The 10,710-nt window shown below is 34.6% G+C and overlaps 1 long non-coding RNA gene across 1 annotated transcript; it reads left to right on the forward strand.

The window, feature by feature from the left end:
* The first annotated feature begins 5,078 nt into the window (after window positions 1-5,078).
* Window positions 5,079-8,939, forward strand: LOC131648324 (uncharacterized). Its single transcript, XR_009298114.1, has 5 exons — window positions 5,079-5,561; window positions 6,140-6,273; window positions 6,555-6,619; window positions 6,995-7,189; window positions 8,586-8,939. It is a non-coding gene; the product is annotated as an uncharacterized LOC131648324 (long non-coding RNA).
* Window positions 8,940-10,710: the final 1,771 nt, after the last annotated feature.

Raw genomic sequence — 10,710 nt, forward strand, 5'->3', positions numbered from 1 at the left:
TCTAATTCAATTCACAAATGGGTGTATTGTTGTTTCTATTATGATATGATTATTCAGTTTAAAAAATTGGGAATTCTGTAAAATTAAAAAATCTATTTAAAAAATACATAATATCACAACGATTTTTAATTCAATCGTTGTTATAAGTAAAGTGCTATCCAAAATAATAAAAATCCTAGAATTTGTTTTTTGTAGTAGTGATAAAATCAAATGATTACACCAATTTTAGAAGAACTTGAAGGAAAAGTAGGTCGATTATGTTTAGAAAATTGGACAACTTCATATTTAAAAGTCTTAACACCGTTTTAAAAATAGGGAAGGAAGCATACACTTCATTAATGAAAGAAAAAAAGGATAACCAAGACACTTATGTTGGGGCCATATTTAAAAGGCAGAAAATTTCTCTAATTGAGATTGAAGTAATGAAAATAACACTTTCTAATCAGTTAGTGCATCAGATAGATGATACAACCCCTCATGTTCCTTAACAACTCCAATCACATTCTTATTGTAAGATCCTACAATGTATAATGAGAATCAAAGAATATAACTAAACAATTAATATCCTATGTAAGCTTACAAATAAATATATGGTTGTTAGATGGATCTGGAACTTAAACCGCGTCTTTCAATTTAAATGATTGAAGATCAATGTCTCAACTACCATCAACTCGAGTTTGAGAACCATTTGTAATAATAATACACAGAATGTAAGATAAATAAATAAATAAATAAATAAATAAATACGAAACATAAATAAATAGATAAATATGAAACATAAATAAATAAATAAATACGATAATGTGTTAAAATAAAACGTACCGTAAGTAGTGTGCAGGATCCAACCAACTGTCTCGTCCTCCAGTTGGAGGCCTCATTCAGCTTCTAGTAGAGGTATGCCAGAGTAGCTGCCCCCCATTTCCACTGGTGAACGGTATCCAGGTCCATGAAGTAGCGGAGGTAGGTCACGTCGACGTACCTTGCACTCTTGTCCACAAAGCATGCAGCGCCTACCACATGCATGTACCAGCACCGAAGAGCGCAGCCGCGGTGATACTGTGTGAATAACTCGTCACCCGCCTGCTGGGCATCGGCAGCCGCGTTCAGGTGGTGCTCAAAATAAGTGCTCAGTGTGGTGAACCGGACATGAGGCCCAGATGTCGTGACGCTATTTACAAACACAAATAACTACATTTTGGCACTTATCAAACTCTCCCCAACTTGAATTTGTTTGTCCTCAAACAAGGCCTAACACTCAAATCGCAAAAGTAAAAATTCAAAGAATCAAGAATCAACAAGATTTGGAAAAATGAAACAATTGTACGGTTCAAACAAACACGTATGAACAAAGTAAATACTTACCACAATCCTACAACGACAACATGAAAATGAAACGAATCCTAAGTATAAAATTCATACAAAATATTCTAAAACAAAACAAGCTCAATCACGAATCACGCATAGAAAAAATTCATCGGTAGATGAAAAACATCGAAAGGTGAGGACTTTGACACACAATCAACAATATTGCAAACAATAGACAAAATTATGCACTCATCCAAAAATAGTATTGAAATTGTATCATCACCCGAAGAGACACCTTTTTTTTAGAAAATTTCTTTAGCCACCTCCCTATGGGGGTCACCCCCAGCGAAAAACCCAAAATACCCCTGCTTCGGAATTGAACTTCCGAAGCGCTTTTTTTTTTAAAAAAATTGCATAATTCGGAAGTGCATCTCCGAAAACACCTCATGGGGGGTGTCTTCAGAGACGAACTTCCGAAAACACCTAATGGGGGGTGAATTCGGAAGTTCATTTCCGAGTTATGCAAAACCTGTTTTTTTTTTATGTTTTAGATAAAACAGTCTCGCATTTTAATTAAACGTAAACGCCAAATAAAATAAGCAATAGATAAACTGAAAATACTCATATGATAAATCCGATGAAAATAATATATACAAACCGAAAATAATAATAATACTGTGCGAAAGATACAATCCGAAATCAAAAAATAAATAAACCCGACCACTACTGGGTGTGCCTAACCCTCTCACCCTGGGCCCTCCTCTGCCGCCTGTACCCCGCCGCACGGCCCGCATCAGTGACGATCATCTCCATCACGGCGACTGCATCTGGACCGCCCTGATGAACGACACCTCGATCCAACGCGTCCCGCCCAAGGGGTGCAGTTACCGTGCATAGAGAAAAATCTATGCACCATGCATAGATCATTATGGACCCTTGAATCAAATTTTAGACATCAATTATTATTACTCAATATTCAGTACTCACTACTCAATACTCGATACTCAGTACTCAATACTGTAGTTTCAATGACTTATGTAGGCTTATGCACGGTGCATAAGGAAATCCTTATGCATATTAGCCAAAGCCCCGCCCAAGCATCTCTATCCGCTGGCAGATCGGCAGGAGATCAATGGCGTGGTCATCCTCGGCCTGCTGGTTCTCCAGGATCTCCTCATGTGCTGGCATAGGAGCGCCGGGAACGTCAGGTCTCAGTAGAGGATGGGACACCCGGTAGAACCATGTGACGTACCCCTCCTCACTGTGCCAGTCCTGTGTGACCCGAGTGAGACGGTACTCCTGCGGTACCACATGCTGCAGCCACTCCGCCCATATGGCAGTGAGCTGCACTCGGGTCACTCTGTCGGGAGCAGCCTCAAAGGGTGACCTGGGTATCCGCTGCATGAATCCGAACTGACGCATGCACCGCTCAGGGAGATACCGAACCATGATGGTAGTCTCGCATGCCAACCATCCAGAATATAAAGCAATGCCGTCAAAGGGGACAATCTGAGCGTAGTCGGCGAATGGCCTCCAAGTGACGTCGTCGTGCATCGTGCGGTCCAAGTACAAACGGTATGGTCCCACCGCATCGTTCCCCCTCTAGAGAGCGTATCTGGCGGCCCTGGGCATGGCGTCAACGTACGCAGGATCGATGTGGAAGCCGTGGATGCGGGAGAAGTAGGAGATGATCCAGCTCTGAAACACAAACACGATAATGTATTAAACATAAATACGAAACATAAATAAATAAATAAATAAATAAATACGAAACATAAATAAATAAATAAATATGAAACATAAATAAATAAATACGATAATGTGTTAAAATAAAACGTACCGTAAGTAGTATGCAGGATCCAACCAACTGTCTCGTCCTCCAGTTGGAGGCCTCATTCAGCTTCTGGTAGAGGTATGCCAGAGTAGCTACCCCCCAGTTCCACTGGTGAACGGTATCCAGGTCCATGAAGTAGCAGAGGTAGGTCACGTCGACGTACCTTGCACTCTTGTCCACAAAGCATGCAACACCTACCACATGCATGTACTAGCACCGAAGAGCGCAGTTGCGGTGATACTGTGTGAATAACTCGTCACCCGCCTGCTGGGCATCGGCAGCCGCGTTCAGGTGGTGCTCAAAATAGGTGCTCAGTGTGGTGAACCGGACACGAGGCCCAGATGTCGTGACGCACTCAAAGTGAGCAACCTCGTGCTCCATGCCCAAATAGAGCGTCATCCACTCAATGGCCTCGACCCTCTGGATCCTGGAGTGGTGAAACAGCGGCCCCCTGATCGGCAGATGGAGAAGACACTGCACGTCATGCAAGGTGATCGTCATCTCCCCAACTGGCAGGTGGAAAGAGGACATCTCCTTGTGCCGGCGCTCCACAAATGCCCCCTACATGCCGGTGCTGATGGTGGTGTACCCCGTCATGCAGAGCCCTGAACCTCGCACATGGTCGTTAAATCACTCAGCTGGTGGTTTAAACAGACTTAAAATCTTTCGGGCGTGGTTCACCATTTTCAGCGGCTCTCTCTCCTGTTACAAAAAAAACAAATAAGCGACATATATTAAATAAGCGACATATATTAAATAAGCGACAAAAAAAAGTTAAATTATAAAAAATGGTGACAATTAAACGGTTAAATTATAAAAAATACCTCTCCCTCTCAGATACGCCGAGCGACGTGATCGTGGTAGTGAAGAAGATACCCGAGCCAGCCGACTCCTAGATCCAGATGAAGAGGTACCCTCTCCCACGTCCTCGGGTACTCGCACACAGCGTCCCCGACCCTGCCCCCATCCCTGTGTCGACGCCAGCTGCACCGCCGCCCGCTCGCGTTTAGCTGACGCAGTCTGGGTCTCCCTACCCTGGGCCCTTCTCTGCAACCTCCAATGGCAGACCCAAAAAACCTACACCAAAACTATTTTTATGCCTACTAAACATCCTAATATCAGTACTAACCTATCTTAATGTGATTTTTTCAGTTTCTAAATACCCTAATAGAGTTTATTCAAATAGATCTAAAACTTGAAAAAACAATGATAAACTTACCAATTAGTGTTTGATGATGAGTTTGGTTGAGATTGGAAGAAGACTTGGGCAATCTCTTTGATCTTACACTTGCTTTTTGCAGAAAATTTGAAGAGGGGTTGTGTTTTGATTTGAATTAGGGTAAAATGTTTGGGGGAGGGGGAGTGTTTTGATAAATCTGCAAAACGCGCAGTATTTCGGAAGTTCATTTCCGAAATGCTGTTTTCGGAAATGAACTTCCGAAATAAGACAATTTTTTCAAAAAAAAAGGCGCTTTCGGAGATGCATCTCCGAAACCACCTTTTTTCTTGCATTTCGGAAGTTCATTTCCGAAGTCAGGGGTAGTATGGAGTTTTCACCAGAGGTGGACTAGAAGGTAGGGAGGTTGGCAAAGAAATTTTCTTTTTTTATATAATCTATTAAGACAAAAATTAAGAAAAACTATTAATAAATATAAATGTAAGATGTTAATCAAATATCAATTCAAAAATATATCAACTACCTAACTAAGAATATAACATGCCTATTAACTCCCTTAATTACCCTTTTGTTAATTTTAATTTACACTAAAATATGCCCATTTTAGTAATTTGCTAAATCAAACTTCACTTACACCAATCATATATCACCATTAATCTATGTGGCACCCTTTTGTCAATTTTCCTATTGATTATTTCATAACATCAAATTAACCATTGTGTAATAATAATATTGTTTGATTTAGGGTTTTACATGGTAGACAAACAGCTTACACAATTTCAAAATACATTTCAATTCATATTTCCGTCTCATTCTCTCTTCCGTTTTTTCTCTCTCACTCTTCACGTTCAAATTCTCCTCCCCTTTCTCTCTTCCCTCTGCGGCTTACTATCTTCTTCTCCATTAAAACCTTCATTCAGCTCATCAAACCCTAAATCTGTCGCCGTCCCCTTTCTTCCTCGTCTTCGTTTCTCCTTCCTCTGCTACTCTCAAAATGAATGTTTTCCCTTTTCTTTCACGCCTTCTTCTTCTTATGTTCCTAACAAATTTTGTTCATAACAGATTTGTTGTGTTCTTTGGTTTTTGTAGTGTATCGGCGAAATAAATGGCGGAGGATGATGGAATTTTTTAGATGAGGGTTACACGATGGTAGCTTTCTCAGAGTATTAGTGTTTTTCTTGATTTTTGTGGTGAACTTTCATGTAAATTTTTTGCAAGCAACACAATAAACATTGATTCTCCTGTGTAAGTTTTTCTTGATTTTCTGTTTTTTCTTCTTATTTAATTTTTTTAGGGTTTTTATTTTTCCCTTTTATTTTATTCCTTGCTGAAACTTGTTTGAACAGACCCTATATATTTATGTAATTATTTAATGGGTTATGTTTGTGATGATATGAATTTTATGTTTTTTATTTTATTTTAATAGGAGCAAACTCTATTTGTTTTAGTGTTCATTATTCTTTCATATTCATCTTATCCTGGATTGAATCAACTAAATCCATCCTTCCTTCTTTTAGTTTCCTTTTGAATGTTTAGTCTTACCCCTGCATTTTTGAATATTTAATTTGAATTTGAATGTTGAAGCAAGTACCGTTTTGAATGAAGATTTAGTTTGAAGTTTGTCTCACTTTGAATCAGGGCTATAATGAAATGGTTTGTATGTACTATTATCTAGGAGAAGTTATTGTCCTACTTCTGTTATGAACCTTATATCATGATGATCTACTGATATCCAATCCAAAAAGTGAAAAGGAAGTAAGAATTGTAAAGAAGGCATGTGTAAGTTAATGTTAACCTGTTTCACCGTAGCTTGTATTTTGTAGACTGCTTTACCATTACACATATGATTCATTGGAGAGCAGCCTCAAGTACTGAAGATAGAGCTTCCTTATGAGACAAATCACTTATCATCAGTTAAATTGGATTCTGCAGGACATGCACACATTAAAAAACAGAGGTACAATTGAAGTTTGTTTAATGGTTTGTTAGTTCTACTACACGGAGGTTTCTATAGCCTATAAAACTTAGGTTTCTATGCAAAAAAATTAAAACAACAAAGGTATATATTTTTTCCAAAAGTAGGACTGATATTTTGAGGTCAATGTTACTAAATTATATGCAAAAATTTATTAGATAGGAGTATCTAATTGTTATTGTCATTTGTGTTTGCTCTCTCAATGCTTTGTTATTAATCATATTAATTGTTGTACTTTATTGTTGAAAATTTTACTCATGAAGCTTCAAGATGAGATGGTGGTGTTGGCAAAACAACTCAAAGAGAGTAGTGAAAAAAAAGTGATTTTGTAAGTGGTGAAGTTAGTGATTTTGCAACTTATCCATTCAAATGCTAAAGATAGTTACGATGGTGCTATCCTTTGAATTTGAATTTGAATTTTAAATTAAAATTTTTTTCTCTGTAACTATTAAATTTCAATTTTAAAATTTATCTAACTAATTTCAATATTGTAAAATGAGATCACAATATGATTCCTTTAACTTTGTTTGAAGAGCACATGGATCTAAAATGAGGTTTGTGGCAACATTGTATTTCGTGTTCTGATTTCTCTTCTAAAATGAAAATGTTGGTATACATTTGATTTAACATGGTTCTGAGATTTTAACCGATGTTCTGAAATTTTTTACTTAAATTCTGAATTTTGTTTGTTTGTTATCTTTAGGAAAATTGGAGAGAACATTTGTTTTGCAAATTGGAGCCAATATGTGCATGACTTAATGATACTACTGAACCTCAAGTTTGTTTAAAAATATTATTTGCATTTCATTTACATAAATCCTCCAGTTGAATCAGTACCTACTTGAGCGTACCTAGCAAAATTCTGCACAAAAGCTGCTTTTCAACCCTACCTTCAAAGGTACAATTGTTTCCTCTTTGCCTTTTGCTGCTGTATATATACCTTAGACCATTTACAATGGTTTCAACACTCAACACCCACTTTTTCAACTCCCAACACTCCACATCATTTTCTCTCTCTTCCACCTAATAACTCAACACTCATTTAACTTTTACCTTCTCCAATGGTTTTTCACTCAACACCCTACCCCACCACTTTTTATTTTCATATTCTTATTTAAATTTTATTTTTATTTTTATAATTACATAAAATTATAATTATCGATTAAAATTAAATTAAAATAATAAATACTTAACAATTTATTTTTTATTTTTTGTAATAAAAACAATTTATTTAAATAATTGGATACGATACAAATTATATTAAATTAAATTAAAATACAACACACAAGTAACGTAAACACTAATAGAAAGATAATAATAAGATTAAGATAGTGAAAAATTTGGTTTTTTTTCTGTGTCCAAATCAAATGAACCAAGTCTCTATTTATAGAGAAAAAAAAATCATGAATTTTGGTAAAAAAAATAAAAAATAAAAAAAATAATTTGCAACGAAATAATTGAGTTCAAAGTATTAAATGGATAAAAATCTGACCAGCCAATCAGAAGCTGCCACATGCCCCCTGCGTCAGCATTCAATTGTGTTGAGTTTTCTCAACACCTCTCTCTTCCACCTCACACTCAACACTACTCTAAACACCCATTGGAAGAGATTTTGCATGTTGAGTTCAACTAAACACACCCATTGCACATGGTCTTAAACCACTACACTAATCCTTGAACCGCGCGCCTGTTACATCACTATCAAAAAGCAGAAAACAAGTACTTTCTTAACCAATATAACTTGCAAAACTTGTACCTTTCTATTGTGCAATCTTTTTATCAACCAATTGGGTATATCTTGTAGACTATGTCTATCACGCTGATGTACCATTTCTCTGCAATTGGTTGTTCTTAGTTCCAGCTAAACTATTTTTTACTTTGGTCTGTTTGGCACATGGTTGAATTAAAATTGTGATTAAATAAGTGTGACAACTTTCACTTTACAAGATTTATATGTTAAATTTTAATAATAACTTATAAAAAACATATTTAATATTTTAAATTTGACTTTTCATTCTTTTGCTTCGAACACAACAAGACAACATTGACATGGCTCAAGAAAGTCGAACTTATACCTGCATATTGATGTTTTGATTTTGCAGATTCAGTTCACCATTACTAAAAAGTGATGAAGCATCTTTTCATGATTTGTCTTTAAACATTTTTAAACAAATACTCCTAGGTTTTTGTTCATTATGTTCTTTTACTGCCAATCTTTATCCAATCCTCATCATTTTACTAATAGTATACAAATTATTAGCAATTGAAAATCTACTTTAACTATCATGCTACAGGGATTATAACAGGCCAATACAGCAATGGGTGATAAAGGTTCTACTTATAGACATATCAGATTTATCTTCTCTATATTAATTGTTGGAAATTAATTTTATTATTCCAAATGTTTAGAACAAGTGATACTGCAGGATTCCTGTTGCAATCTATAATTTAATTTTTAGTTAATACCTTGCTTACTATTATATTTGCAATAAATACCGATTGATGGTTTGAAAAGTTTCAATAAATGCGGGTGGAATATTCTTAAATATATAACTATATTTAGACTACATTGACTGATATTAAATATATCTACCATTGATTGATATTCAATGTTTATAAAGTTGCTTCAGTCCATTGTATTAGGTTTCCCATGAATTTATAACAGTCAGCATTTAATCTTTTATTAACAATGTGGTGTGATTGGAATTAGTTGAAGCATTACAAAACAGATTGGAACATAAACCTAGCTATCTTAATTTTATAATACTCCCAATTTTTTTTATACAGCCTTCATATAATATTTCACTTTCAAGGATGATGTTTTACTTAAACAATTGTAAGTATATTTCTAAGAACCATTAAGATTTATGTGCTCATATACACTCATATTTATTTTTATTTTAACATCAATCTTCTTTAATAATTCTCACACTTGTATGCAACAAACTAATTGTTTTACTATGACCATTCAAATAATTGATCAAATAGCTTTTTAATCCCAAATGCACTATCTATTTATTAAATTCTTGGAGTCATTTGAAGTCAATTTTTTATCATTGTTGTTCTATTTTCTTTTGGTATTTTTATACCACAGCTCTCTAAAACAAATTTACTAAATATTGATTTCATATCTATTTTATTTTTGTAAATCTTAATTCAATATTCTTCATTTTAAGTGTTTAAGGTTTTAAATTTCGTTTGCACTATATTATTCACATTAAGATATGAATTACCCGTGCAGACGCACGGGTCTTATACTAGTTAGTAAGTAAGAAAGAAAAACCTTGAAACTTCTTAGGTTTTGATTCCATTTTGGCTCGAGTAATAGCAATGGAAAATAAAAGTGGTTTGGATTGTGTCATCACAAATTTACAAATATCACCAATTTGTAAATTATATTTTTGTGAAAAATTCTTCCAACCATTTTGAAAAACCATTCCTTTGGCATTAGCATCAAACCTGAACCCCACTTCCATAGTCATGTCCTCCCCAACTTTCAAGATTGCAATTTCTTCCGTCTCTTTCAAATATTTACTTGAAAACACGTTCGGTATCCTCTGTTTCAATTCATGAACCATACCTTATTATTGATTAAAATATATAAACTAAAGTCAAAATTATATGATATTTTAGATAGCATGCATATCATACTATAATAATTGACATAAGTTGGTGTCAATGTAACTTCAAAATAAGGATTCTCCTTATTAACTATCCCATCATTAATATTTGCTATGTTTGAACATTTTTTGGCCTTCTTAATCACACCTTTGTTTCTACCTACAAAATTTTAAAAAATATCATTATTTACAAGTTACTTTGTAACATATTAAGAGTTTTGTTTGTGATTTTGTTTACACAATCAATTTATAGTTAAAAAATAAATTTAATTATAAATAAAACAATGTTTTATAAGGAAAAAAACAAATGAATTTTTTTTGAAATCATAACATAACCAAAAAAAAGAAAAGTGAATAACAACAAGATGAAGAATAAGTTAAAATTATTAAGAAAATACATTAAATTGAAAAAGATATTACATAAACTAACTTGAATTCAAATCTGCAACTTTTTTTTTTTGCCATTTTTTCTCTTTTGAGTTTGTGTGTGTTCTTCACTCTCATCATCATCACTTAAATCAACAATGAAAACTAGATAAAATAATAAACTTGATAAAATAATAAACTCTCATCATCATTGTTGTATAACTTTGCCACCGACATAATCCAGTCCTTTTTTTTAATAAAAACGATTAAACCTACAAAATAATAAACAGTTAAATAAATTTGAGGCCAGTTAAATAAATCTCAGACGTGTAAGTATACTGTCTTTAAGGATTTATCCGCCTCATTAACGTAAATCCCCCAAGATTTAACAGGTTCTTCTCAAATTCGTAATAAGAATATGAGGTATAAGAAC

This window comes from Vicia villosa, linkage group LG2 (assembly GCF_029867415.1).
Source record: "Vicia villosa cultivar HV-30 ecotype Madison, WI linkage group LG2, Vvil1.0, whole genome shotgun sequence".
NCBI lineage: Eukaryota > Viridiplantae > Streptophyta > Magnoliopsida > Fabales > Fabaceae > Vicia > Vicia villosa.